This window comes from Lactuca virosa, chromosome 5 (assembly GCF_052849685.1).
Source record: "Lactuca virosa cultivar CGN04683 chromosome 5, Lactuca_virosa_CGN04683_v6, whole genome shotgun sequence".
Taxonomy (NCBI): Eukaryota; Viridiplantae; Streptophyta; class Magnoliopsida; order Asterales; family Asteraceae; genus Lactuca; species Lactuca virosa.
This window is the reverse complement of record NC_136430.1, coordinates 446012531-446027664: the sequence shown is the minus strand read 5'-3', so window position 1 is coordinate 446027664 and position 15134 is coordinate 446012531.

Sequence of the window (15134 nt, the reverse complement as noted above, 5' to 3'; positions counted from 1 at the left end):
CTTTCATCCAAACCACTCACTACAGGTGAGTTCATACCCCTTAATCAACCTTTTAATTGATTTTAAATGCTTTTATGGGGGGGGGGATACAAGTAGAACTATTATAGTTATTATATCAATCACATGTGATTAATAACTACCAAACAAGTGGATTTCTTACTTTTCAAACTGCGTTATCAAACAAACTACTTCAAACTGTTTTACAAACTCTTTTACATGTCAAATACTTTTATTAAACTCTTTTACATGTCAAATACTTTTATTAAACTCTTTTACATGTCAAATACTTTTATTAAACTCTTTTACATGTCAAATACTTTTATTAAACTCTTTTAAACTTATACATGATTCAACACATACTATACATTATACAAGAGAACATACTATTATGAGAAACAGAGAGAACATACATACATACTAGACAGAGAGAGAACATACAATACAACTAGGACATACTATACATTATACAAGAGAACATACTATTATGAGAAACAGAGAGAACATACATACTAGACAGAGAGAGAACATACAATACAGCTAGTACACACAATACATATACAAGAACACTACTACAGTTATGTGAGCCACGTAACGGGGCATGACATCAGCTGTCATGGCTCGTTTTGTATCCAGAATATCCTTAAGTGGAGAGCGTTGAGTTTGTGTATAGATCTATACTGGATTGACTATCCTACACCTTGCTGCTAGCTACAGTGGGACTTGCAAGTCTACGGGTGCCAAACGTCATTCCTTCCGACGTCTTTCATCATCGTGTTTCTAGTCAGTAGTATGGTACAGGCATATCACATGGTACCCTAAATAACAAATGGTTTAAGGTAGTTAGTACAGAAGTAGTTATTTAATACAGCACTACAGTACTATTTTTGGTTAATGATAGTCAGATTTGGGAAATTACATACTCTTACAAGAGACACACACACAAACACTTGATGCCTTGGTAGAAGGCTACTTTTAGTAGAAAAACATAGCGTTTTCTAGGAGATACAAACATTTACAAACTTACAAATCACATACTTACAAACACTTCATACAAACAATGACACTAAAATACTTATGATCTCACCAGCTTTAAAGCTGATAAACTCTTTCAAAATAACTTGTATTCTCAGGTCACCAGTAGACAGGTACCGATGCCAGGTTTTGAGAAGATGGAGCTCGTTCAAGACTCATCTTTTATGTTTGATTTCTATTTTTGGTGTCTATTAAACTTGACAGAACACACTTGTATTAAATTATATTATTAATGCAATGGATGATATTGTTGCTTGTTTACTACTATGCATTGTTGTGATACTGTACATGACGTCCTCCACCCCCGAACGATTCCGCCGTTCCGGTTTTGGGGTGTGACAGATTGGTATCAGAGCATTGTTTATAGTGAATCGAGTATATCAACCCATAAAAGATATACGAACTATAAACACAGCAGGATTTAAAAATACTCTGATAAAGAGTTTATACTTTTAAATAATAAAATATTTAACCAAGTATACATACCTGCATTCATACTAAAATCAGTGTCACTAGGATAGAACAAAAGTATTACTATTGTTGGGCAGCACAAGTAGACTTAGAGACATATAGTCAAATCTGGGAAGATATAGCCTGATGAACTATATTATCCGAGGATTGACTAGCATGTGCCTAAGTGTGGTTGTGAGGTTGCAACAAGTCTAAAAACTTACCAACAATACCACAACGAAAACCTTAGAACAGAACATAAACCTAAAACACTATAGGAGTATTTTGTGTTACTATAAATTACTTATGTGCTTATTTCTTATATCCCTTTTCTCGCGTAGATAATATGGTTGGATTCCATCCCCACGACGACTTGTACTTCCCTAACCAAGGTAATGGAGAAGGGTTTGAAGCAGAGCCAGAAAATGATCACCAAATCCCCGTGGATGATCACCAGGCTGAAGGCTTTGCAGATGGTTCTGACTCCGAGCCTGAAGTTGAGAACCTACCCCCGGTGGATCCTGTCCCAAATCCTAACCCTCGTCCGGCCTTTCAAGGCCCGACGCCTCCGTGGGTGGAAAGCTTGGAAACATGGAGCCAAGAACAGAATCAGCCCATACCATTCGACGGAGACCAAAGCTTTTATGACCTGAGCGAAGGAGGCTCAGCAGACAGAGTCTTGCCAATCCTGGTCCGCAGAGTGGCCCGAAATGAGATTCAGGGCAGGACAGCTCTCCATCGAATCACAGAAGTTGATGCCAATGCGAGAATGCATACCATCTGCACCATTCGTCTGGAAGATGCTCGTGAGAGATCTAGGGGAGACCATGAGACCCTGCAGCAAGAGCTAGCTGAAACTCGAGCTGAAGTCATAGAGCTCCGAGTACGCCAAAGGGTGTACGAAAGGTACCTACTTGATATGGAGCGTCAGTTGGCTGAACTGAGGGTTCACCCAAGGGATAACCGTCACCAGTAAGAGATATTCTACCTTTCTTTCCTTGGTTGAAAGAATAGTCTTCCTACCTATGCTCTAAGTACCACTTTTCTAAGTAACTAACTCTGTACTGTAAGTACTTTCTAGTTAGGCCAGTATGCTGTCAAGACTTTTTTACTTCGGATATGATGTAAGACCTATTCCAAGGTCATTTTTCCCAAACGTATTACATCTTAAATATCAATGATATTGACAGTCGGCTAATTTCTGTGCCAATCCTTGTTCAAATACTTTCGTTTTGCTATCGTTAGAATCCTATCTAAACACCCACTTCGTCAAATTTTGAGCTATGGTGAATTAGCTCAAGGATTACTTCCAATTCTTGTCAAAGGTTGGATTCGGTTATCCACCAACCAATGATAGTCTAGTTCAAAATAGCAAATGCCTAGTAAACATTCTACGAACTTACTTCAACTCTCTTCCTATACTGCATCATAGGGATGTAGGTCAAACCATCGAGAACAGTTTAACAAAGCAAAAACTTTACAATTACATGATTGAGTAGAATACATCTAGGGCCGACCATAATCACTCACAAACTCCTTTTCTTGTCAAATAGCAGAATCATGTCGTCACCAAGAGGTAATCCGCCGAACGACACAACCCCGATCCTTCATACAGACGTTGCCACCTTCCAAGCAGCGGTATCAGTTGTCGTGACAGCTGTCCTTGCACACCTCAACACTAGTAACGAAAGCAAGGCTGTAAAAGGTGTTGACAGTTCAAATTGTTGTAACCACCCGGGAAGTCAACAAATGATAACTGTTGCGAACACCCAAATCCACAACTCAGAGTTTAAGAAACGAAAGCGTCAAGCTCAAAAGGAACGCAAGCGATTTCAAAGGCTTGCCATGCAACAGCAACCAGTGGCGACCCCTGCCACCCCAGCACCGGTCAAGCGATATGAGGGAACACTCCCGAAGTGTAACAAGTGTAACTATCATCATAATGGAGCTTGCCGGGTATTGCAATGCATCAATTGCAACAAAATAGGGCACATTGCTCGTTTCTGTAGAACCATCTCTACCACCGGAGCCAGCCAAGTTTGTTATAGTTGTGGTGAGGCAGGACACTATTATAGGAATTGTCCAAAAGGGAAGATCAACGAAAGTAACCGTGTCCACATAACTCCAAAACGACACTTCACTTCCACCACCGATGTTGGGGCAAGCCCGATATGTCATTTATGTGGTGAGATAGGACATCTCAAGAAGGATTGTCCAATAACAGAGAACTCTGGCGCAAACGGGAAGATACTAAGGATCACTGCTGCAGGAGAGACTACTCCGGACCCACGTTGAAATATTAGGGCGTTTCGTTTTAGTAGACTTATAAACTGTTAAAAACTAGTGCAACTCGAGTCTTACCTTTTTGCGAGACCCTGTCAGACAAGGGACTCTCGTGCTGCGTGTACTTGTTTTTTGTAGTATACCTTGTTCGAAGCAGTAGTCTTATAGGTAAAACTAAAGTACCGAAACTCTGTAAAAGTTGCACCATTATGTTTTTGTAACACCTTTATGATCTAGTCTAACGCCTTTTATTCCAAGTAGTCCGACAGTATCAGGTAACAAGAGTCAATTCGATCCTCACAATGCCAGTCTCATGCGAAAATCCTTTTCCCCATAGTCTCCTTTCTAGCGAAACCGCCATTACAGAACTCCGAGGTACTCATGCAGAGAGTACCTTATGTTTCGTATCCTTCCCGAAGACACCTCAGCAAACCTCCCCGGAGTACCACTCGTATAGTACGTCAAGTTCAACCCGAAGACCCATACGGTTGATCTATCGCTGGAGAAGGTATACGCAAGGGTGGTATATAATCAAGGTTCTACAGGCATAGAATTGATGATTCCGCTTTAACTTCTTTTCCTTGTTTAGGATGTGAGCTTAAAGAAGAATCATTTATTCGACTGCCTTTTCAGTCTTAATTATATACGACTCGTATACACAAAGCTGTGATTGATGAACCAAATATGACTTCTGATATGAACTTTAGGGCGGAGACTGCCCAAGACTACGAGTGATCGTACTGCCATGCGGATAAACTTAGAATCCAATCAAATGCCTTCTCACCGATCGAGACAATAGATTCAGATAGAACAGAAAACTCCCAGGATTACCTCCGCAACGTCAAGTCGAATTTAGGATCCACTTAGTTCCAAGGGCTACCCCAGTAGCCAAACCGCCCTATCGTCTAGCACCTGCATTGATGCAAGAACTGTCCGATCAACTTAACGAACCGCTCAGCAAGGGCTTTATAAGACCGAGCTTCTCACCCTTGGAAACTCCGGTCTGGTTCGTCAAAAAGAAAGACTGATCACTTCGTATATGCATCAATTACAGGGAGCTCAACAAGCTAACCATCAAAAATCAGTACCCTTTGCCTATCATAGACGAATTATTTGATCGACTGAAAAAGGGCGATCTTATTTTCAAAAGTCGTTCCAAGATCCGGGTATCACCGTCTACGAGTGCTAGGGGAGGATGTTCCGAAGACAGCCTTCCGAACTCGTTATGGGCACTACGAATTCGTAGTGATGCCGTTCGGATTAACAAACGCGCTCGCAGTATTCATGGATTTAATGAATAGGGTGTGTCGTCCTTACTTGGATCAGTTCGTCATCGTCTTCATCGATGACATACTTATCTACTCTCGTAGTAAGGAGGAGCATAGTCAACCGCTTCAGCAGGTCTTGGAAACATTTCGATCAGAGAAGCTCTACGCGAAATTCTCTTAAATGCGAGTTTGGATTCGAAGGGTCAAATTCCTGTGTCACATTGTTAGTGAAGAGGGAATTCAAGTAGACACTTCCAAAATCCAGGCCATTGAGAATGGTTAGATCCGAAGACACCTACAGAAATTCGTAAATTTCCAGGTCTCGCAGACTACTAAAGTAGGTTCTTTCAGAACTTCTCACGATTCGCGAAGCCCTTTACAACTTTGACCCAGAAGGGCGTGGCCTTTGGCTGGGAAGAGAAGCAGGAGAGAGCATTCCAAACGCTAAAACGAGCCTTGTGCACCACACCAATGCTATCCCATCCAAAAAGGAATAAAAGACTTTGTAGTCTGTGGCGATGCGTCCAAATCCAGGGCTCAGTTGCATTTTGATGTAACGAGGTAAGGTCATTACCTAAGCCTCCCATCAGTTGGAAACCCTCAAAGCTAGCTATGAAATTCACAATCTAGAGTTAGAGGGCATCATTAGAGAAGATCGTTCAGATCAGTGGACGATTGAAAGCCTCTAGTGACCGACAGAAAAGTTAAGCAGGGCTTTTCGAGATTCTCGCTAGAATCGGCCCTGTAGCTTACAAACTTAACTTACCCCGCGAACTCAGTAACGTACATTCTACTTTCCACATCTCGCACTTGAAAAAGTGTCTGTCCGACGAGACTCTTGTAATCCCACTCGAAGAAATTGAGATCAACGAGAGCCTCAACTTCGTGGAAGAACCTGTAGAGATCATGGACCGAGAGGTCAAGCAAACAAAGCAAAGCCGAATCCTGATAGTGAAGGTTCGCTGGAACGCCAAGCGAGGACCTGAATTCACTTAGGAGCGAGAGGATCAGTGGAAACTGAAATATCCTCATCTTTTACTTAGTTATTTTGTAACTACTTAATTGCTTAAACTCTAATTTTGGGACGAATTTCCTTCTAACGGGGGGATGATGTGACAATCCAAAATTTTTATCTTGTAATCTTATTCAAATCAATGAAGGTCAGACTCGTTTTTGCTATCTTCTAGCACTGTTTAGAGTCAATTAGAGTGTTTAAAACTTAGTATAATCAGGGGATGAGTCGTGGGATGAGTATTGTGAGTGTAACACCTTGCAAATGAGCCAAACACACCAACACAAGGTGTGTGCGGCCGCACACCCGAGTGTGCGGACACACACCCATCCCAACCGCACACTCTCCCCTATATATTCAACACTTAGTCATTTTTGAACACTTTTCCAGTTCTTCAAGACTAGAACTCGAAATCCTCTCAAGTATCATCCAAATCTTCATCTTGATCTTCATAAAAGTAAGTAATTCTTCCTTTTGATTTGTTGATGCACGACCCTAACTAGCAAAACCCTTTGCTTTGATCCATGAAAACATCCATTTTTAGCCAAGAACACCAAGAATACACACTAGTTTTGGACCTTAATCACCCTTTCAAGCCTCTATAACGTGTATACACTTATCATAACTTGTTATATGCTAAGAACACTTGATGATATACTAGAAAAACACGATTTTATCATCTTCATAAAGGGTGTGCGGCCGCACACATCATGGTGGCCGCACACACCCTTTTTAGGTCCAAAAATGACAATGAACTCCATATAAGGCTAAAGCTTGAAGTAAGAAACCTTCCTAGATGAGTCCTAAAGCCTTAAAATACGTTTTGGCACATTTCATAGGGAGTGTGCAGCCGCACACACACCCTGTCCGCACACCCTGGCCGCACACACACAAATATTGTGCATTTTGACCATACACTCCCTTGTATAGCCATATACCCCTTATAACACAATCATATATGGTTGTAACACTTCAAAATAAGTGTTTACTAGTCCCTAAGGTGGTTCCAATTCAATAATTAGTTGTTATAAGCACTAATTGTATTCATATATGTATCATTATATGTTAAATAGGATCCACGTGTGTGCTCAAGTCTTCACTTGACACTTAGCATCCTATCCAGCACTTTCATCCAAACCACTCACTACAGGTGAGTTCATACCCCTTAATCAACCTTTTAATTGATTTTAAATGCTTTTATGGGGGGGGGGGAATACAAGTAGAACTATTATAGTTATTATATCAATCACATGTGATTAATAACTACCAAACAAGTGGATTTCTTACTTTTCAAACTGTGTTATCAAACAAACTACTTCAAACTGTTTTACAAGCTCTTTTACATGTCAAATACTTTTATTAAACTCTTTTACATGTCAAATACTTTTATTAAACTCTTTTACATGTCAAATACTTTTATTAAACTCTTTTACATGTCAAATACTTTTATTAAACTCTTTTAAACTTATATTCTGTTAAATGGAGCTCGTTCAAGACTCATCTTTTATGTTTGATTTCTATTTTTGGTGTCTATTAAACTTGACAGAACACACTTGTATTAAATTATATTATCAATGCAATGGATGATGTTGTTGCTTGTTTACTACTATGCATTGTTGTGATACTGTACATGACGTCCTCCACCCCCGAACGATTCCGCCGTTCCGGTTTTGGGGTGTGACAGTTTCGAGGCTAAAAGCTCCAATCGTGTAGACTTTGGACTTATGAAAAATTACTTTTAAGCCCAAGGAGACGTGGAATCACTTAAGAATTCGCGCAATATTTTTTGATTATTCTGAGACCATTCCCCAAAGAATAACGCGTCATATGCGTAAAAGAGATGAGAAATCGATGGAGCATTACCAAAAATTTTAACACCTTTGAATATACCTTTTTTGTTAGCCGATTTCATTGCCACATTGAGTCATTTCATCGCTATTATGAACAAGAATGGAAAAAGTGGGTCGCCTTGTCTTACGCCTTTTGTTATATCAAACTCTTCTGTTGGAGAACTGTTCACGATAATGGAAGCTCGAGAGGAATATAAGCACCCTTTAATCCAATACCTCCATTTGTTCCCAAAACCCATCTGATATAGAATCAAGTTCAAATATTCTCAATTGAGTGAGTCGAAAGCGTTATCAAATCTGACTCTGAATAGCAAGATCTTCTTTTTGATGCTCTTAGCCATGCTCAAATCTCATTGACGAATAACGGTCCGTTAAGTATGTTTCCACCTCAATATATACAGATTGTACCTCATCAATAACACTACCAATAACGGGTTTGATTCTTGTGGCAAGAATCTTGGTGATTATTTTATATAAGCAACCAATCAGACTGATGGGGTGATATTCATTGAGCGTGGAAGGTCTTTAAATTTCGGTGCGAGTGTGACATCCCCTAATTTCTCGGCCAGAAAAGACCGATTTAGTTTATGCTTTTTAAAATAAAGTCAGAGAAATCCTTTTAAAAGTTGTTGCGGAATTGGTCCCCAAAACAAAACATGATAAAAATTTATCAAAACCTTTCTTTAAGAAAGTGTATATTTTCCTTTTATATCAAAACCTCGGGATGTCATGTTCCGATACAGATCAAAAGCATAAACAAGACATTATAAGCCTTTCAACAGTTATTTACAACTACTGGCCTATAATCCACAAATCTCTCATCATCATCCGACTATGCTCGGGGTCCACTACCTGTAACATAAAAAGCTGAGTGGGTCAGGCTTGGGAGCCTGGTGAGCATATAGGGTTTTCAACCCAAAATAATAATAAACTTATTAAGTTCATCAATCAACAATAACCCTGATTACCCATTCCCGTTATCCTCACTTTACGTCCCTAAACACCTATCACAAGGGACATAGCCTAAAGAATATCATCGGGATGGACACTACTGCTAAGGGGACTCCTCAGCCATACATGTCCTAAAGGCAACCATGAGGGGGATGGAGTACAGCAAATGAACACCCAAGCTCATTAACACCTACAGGTTGCGAGCCTGCCAGCGTTCCACTGGACTGTCTAGAAAAGTCAGTGGTCGTCATCCATACTCCGCTAGATGACTGGATCACAATCACATCGAGACCTCTCATCATTTTAACACACATCGGCTATTTCGTCTACCCATGTTTTACCCAACATATTTGTAGATAAAATACATATACAGTTTAAAACTTGTATAAAACATCTATTCAACAGTCACCTCAATTAAACAATTAATATAATTACACATAGCACGTATTTTATAGAAAATACTTCATATCTAGGTGTAAGATGAAGGTGACTACACACTCACTTGATTTAATGATAATCGGGCAGCACTTCGTTTCCTAAAACGATCGTTTCTAATAAAACCGGGAGTTTTATTGAGAAACCGGGCTATGCGAAGGTTGGGCTTCAAAACCGAAAAGATAAATTTCTCAGGCTTCTCGGGCACTTCGGGACGTGTTTCGGGTGTTTGGTATAATACCGGGGCTTTAGGGGAAGTTGGAATGAAAGAAATATTGAAAGAGGGGTGTAAAATGGCAAATTTCCAAATTGTCCCCGGGAGGTCTCGCACCCTTCTATTTATCGGGGCGAGGCTTCTGAATCAAGGGCTGAGAGGCTACCAGGTGTCAGCAGATCCGAAGAGAGGGCAGGTGGCTCGCACGTGCGAGGGGTGAGCTGTTGGCCTCTGATTGGACCGAGGTCTAGGTCCGAGGTTCGGATCCGAAGCAAGAGGGAAGCGAGACAGGTGGTGCGAAGGTCGGACACGCGGCAGGTGGTGCGAGGCTCGGACGAGGCTGCATACGCGTCACTCCTCGGATGCGCCACGGCTTCGGATGACTCAGCAATTTCGGACACGTGGCACGCATGGAGCGAAGGTGACGTGGCCGAAGCATGACTATGCGAATTTTCTCGATTTTTGTGCAAAAACTTCTAAAATCCATAACTTTCGCATACGAGCTCCGTTTTTGACGTTCTTTATATGCACGCGTAGGTAAAATTACGCTCTACAACTTTCGTTTAGACTTCGTCGGCTAATTTTGACTTTAATTTTTATATTATTATTTTTAACAGACCGGGACAGGAAATCCGTTAAAAATTCATAACTTCTTCATCTGACGTCCGTTTTCGTCTATCTTTTTACCGTTGTACTAATATTGACGAGACCTTCGATTCTCGTTTAGGTTGTGTCGGCTAAAAATCACTCGATCTAAAATTCGAGTTTTTAGCTGTCTACTACTAAGCTGAAACTTAGAAAAATCATAACTTCCTCATACGAAGTCAGATTTGGGCGTTATTTTTATACATACTCTCGGTTTAACGAACACTACGACTTTCGTTTAGATCACTAAGGCTAAAAAGTAGTTTATCAAAAACTCACTTTTTACGTCATTCGGCACCGTGCCGGTTTTGTCGCGAAACTTCGACAAGTCATAACTTCTTCGTTATAACTCGGATTTCGGTATTCTTTATATATCTGTAATCCTTGTCACGCCCACTACAAGTTTCTTAATAGCTATCAGCTTTATCTAATATTTATTTTCGACGCTCATTTTTATTCTTAATTAACTAAATCCTAATAATTAAGCATAAAACACATAATTCACATAATGTTCACATAATTCCTTTTCATTTCTTCAAAATGAGTTACAAAGGTTAACCTAGACTATTATGTCAATATTAATGCCTAGCCTAGAAACACGGGCGTTACAATTCTCTCCCCCTTAGGATGATTCCGTCCCCAGAAATCACACATCAGCAAACAAATGCGGGTAGCGACTCATCATGTCACTCTCCGTTTCCCAGGTGAGATTTGGCCCATTCGTATGTTTCCGTCGCACAAGCACTAAATCGACCATCTTGCGTCGCAACTTCTTAGTCTTACGGTCAACGATTGCCTCAGGTTCTTCAATTAACCTCTTCTTTTCATCCAACCTTAATTCAGAAATGGGAATTATGTCGGACAAATCTCCCGTGAACTTTCTCAAATAACACACATGAAAGGTATTATGAATACCCTCCAGTTCTTCCGATAATTCTAGCTTGTAAGCTTGATTCCCGATCCTCTGAAGAACTTTAAATAGTCCAATAAACCTTGGACTCAATTTTCCCCTTTTACCAAATCTTATAAGTCCCTTCCACGGCGATACTTTAAGTAAAACCGAATCTCCAACTTCAAATGATATCGGTTGTCTTTTCTTGTCAGCATAGCTCTTTTGTCGATCTTGAGCTGCCAACATCCTTTCCCTAATCACTTTCAACTTTTCAGCAGTCTGATGGACTATTTCAGGTCCTATAAACTGCTTTTCCCCAGCTTCCAGCCAACGTGACGGCGTTCGACACTTTTCTCCATACAAAGCGTGATAAGGTGCCATCTTGATGCTCGAGTGGAAACTATTATTATAGGAAAATTCTACTAGAGGTAAGTGTTCATCCCAGTTACCTTGGAATTCCAGGGTACATGCTCTCATCATATCCTCCAATGTTTGAATTGTTCGTTCGCTCTGACCATCGGTTTGCGGATGGTAAGATGTACTCAAACACAACTTAGTACCCAATTACTCTTGTAGACTCCTCCAAAACCTTGAGGTAAAACGGCTGTCACGATCTGATACAATCGTTAACGGAACACCATGAAGCCTCACAATTTCCTTCACGTAAGAATTCGCAAGTTTATCCATAAACCATTTCTCGTTGGCTGCTATGAAATGCGCACTCTTAGTGAAGCGATCAACGACCACCCAAATCATGTCGTGACCGTTCCTTGTTCTGGGCAGTTTAGTCACAAAATCCATAGAAATGTCTTCCCATTTACCCATGGGTACATGTAAAGGTTCTAAACTCCCATACGGTTTCTGATGTTGTGCCTTAACCCTAGCACAAGTTACACACTCGGCCACATACTTAGCAACATCGAGCTTCATCGTCGGCCACCAGTAATAGGGTTTTAGATCCCTATACATTTTTGTACTGCCGGGATGAATCGAGTACATGGTCTTGTGAGCTTCTTCCATCAGAAGATCTCTTACTCCTCCCGTCTTAGGTACCCAAATCCTATCTTTGAAAACCTTCAGTCCTTGACCGTTTGTATCAAACACTAAAGTTTTGCCCAAACGTTCCTCCTTTCGGTCATTTTTCTCTAAAGCTTCCTCTTGTGCTTTCTTTATACTTTCCACAATTGTCGAGACAACTTCAATTCTCAACGCTCTTGGCCTTTTCTTTTCAAGATTTACCTTCCGACTGAGAGCATCAGCAACAACATTTGCTTTACCAGGGTGGTAAAGTATCTCACAGTCGTAGTCCTTGAGTAATTCTAGCCAGCGCCGTTGTCTCATGTTCAATTCCTTCTGATTAAAGAGATATTGAAGACTCTTATGATCAGTGAAAAGTTTTCATTTAGTACCATAAAGATAGTGCCTCCATATCTTTAAGGCGAATACTACCGCTTCCAACTCCAGATCATGAGTGGGGTAGTTCTTTTCATGCTCTTTCAATTGCCTCGATGCATACGCTATCACTTTATCCCTTTGGGTCAGAACACAACCTAACCCAACTCCATAGGCATCACTATAAACTGCGAAGTCATCAACTCCTTCAGGTAACGAAAGAATCGGTGCTTCACATAATTTCTTCTTTAACTTTTCAAAGGCTTCCTTATGCTTTTCATTCCAAGTATAAGTAGCTCCTTTGTGGGTCAAAGTTGTTAATGGAGTCGCGATCGAAGAAAAGCCTTGGATAAATCTTCGATAATATCCGGCTAATCCTAAAAAGCTTCGAATCTCCGTAGGACTTTTTGGTTGTTCACACTTCATTACAGCTTCAATATTTGCTGGGTCACTCCTCGGATGCGCCACGGCTTCGGATGAATCATCAATTTCGGACACGTGGCACGCATGGAGAGAAGGTGACGTGGCCGAAGCATGACTATGCGAATTTTCTCGATTTTCGTGCAAAAACTTCTAAAATCTATAACTTTCGCATACGAGCTCCGTTTTTGACGTTCTTTATATGCACACGTAGGTAAAATTACGCTCTACAACTTTCGTTTAGACTTCGTCGGCTAATTTTGACTTTAATTTTTATATTATTATTTTTAATAGACCGGGACAGGAAATCCGTTAAAAATTCATAACTTCTTCATCCGACGTCCGTTTTCATCTGTCTTTTTACCGTTGTACTACTATTGACGAGACCTTCGATTCTCGTTTAGGTTGGGTAGCTAAAAATCACTCGATCTAAAATTTGAGTTTTTAGCTGTCTACTACTAAGCTGAAACTTAGAAAAATCATAACTTCCTCATACGAAGTCAGATTTGGGCGTTATTTTTATACATACTCTCGGTTTAACGAACACTACGACTTTCGTTTAGATCACTAAGGCTAAAAATTAGTTTATCAAAAACTCACTTTTTACGTCATTCGGCACCGTGCCGGTTTTGTCGCGAAACTTCGACAGGTCATAACTTCTTCGTTATAACTCGGATTTCGGTATTCTTTATATATCCGTAATCCTAGTCACGCCCACTACAAGTTTCTTAATAGCTATCGGCTTTATCTAATATTTATTTTCGACGCTCATTTTTATTCTTAATTAATTAAATTCTAATAATTAAGCATAAAACACATAATTCACATAATGTTCACATAATTCCTTTTCATTTCTTCAAAATGAGTTACAAAGGTTCACTTAGACTATTATGTCAATATTAATGCCTAGCCTAGAAACACGGGCGTTACAGCGAGTATGCTGAATGAGGCGTTACAACCGCATCCAAGTGTGCCAAAATCCTCAAAGTGCCTCCTGAATCTTATAACATCATCACAGATTGTATCCCAATAATTTTTAATAAACTTGAACGTGAATATGTTAGGCATCAGGGCCTTTTTCTCCACCACAGGCCCAAACAATAGCCTTGACCTCATCTAGTGTGAAGGGTGCTTCAATTCTGATAGATCCATCATGGATATGGAATGGATGTGAGGATTGAGTAACTTTAGCCTAGAAACCCACTGCTCTTTGGATTTGGATTGAAAGAAATTAAACGCTTCAACTTTAAGCTCCTTGACATTCGTATTCCATCTACCATTGATCATTAGCCCATTGATTTGGTTTTTCCTTTTTCTTATTGTTGATGAAGCCGTGAAAAAAACTTTGTATTCTCGTCTCCATCAACGGTCCACTTTATCCGTGCTTTTTGTTTTAAGTCTAGTGCATCTAATTTTTCAAGCTCAGTGATTTTTTGTAGACTATTGCTATGAGTCACATGTTCAATGGTTGAGAGTGTACGGGTTTCAGCCACTAATTCAAGCTTTGCCACAATGCATGAAGATTAAATGGTATATTGGTTTTTAAGGGTTATGTATCAACCCAATGAAGTTTGGCCAAAAAGAATTTTAAAAGGTTCCTAAACTAGTTTATGTTCATTACAAGGGTATAAATTGAATAAAGTTATGTTGTTTATACAATTTTCATGAAAATAAAGGGGTAAACCGTTTTCTTTGGCTGATGTGTATCAATCCATCCCAATGGTTGATGTGTACGTTTATATGTTCCACAACAACAATCCTTTACTAAATTTGAAGACACGCACCAATAGTATCAGATACCAAGAAAGTGTGACAATCGCACCTTCTCTATCTCAAATTCGTAATTTTCTCAATTCATCAAACCATAAGGTGCAATTCAGCCAAAGTTCATTGCCTAGTTTACATAATCATTACATCTAGGACTTTCTATGGTTATTGACTTGCTTATTGAAGTTTGAAGTCAATAACATGTTCATCTATTTGAATATTCATATTTTATGGGTGTTTAATTATATCAAGTGAGCCATTTTTTAATTTTGTCTCATATGTTAGGGTTATTTTGAATAATGATCAGAATGAGTATTCACATATTTCCATAACAAGATATATATATATATATATATATATATATATATATATATATATATATATATATATATATATATACTAGGTGTAAAACTTGTGTATTACACGGGTTGATTAAAAAATATATATACATTAAAATGTAAATAATAAGTATTTTCTAAAATAAAATTTTGAAATAAGGAATGAAGAAACATATTAATTGCAA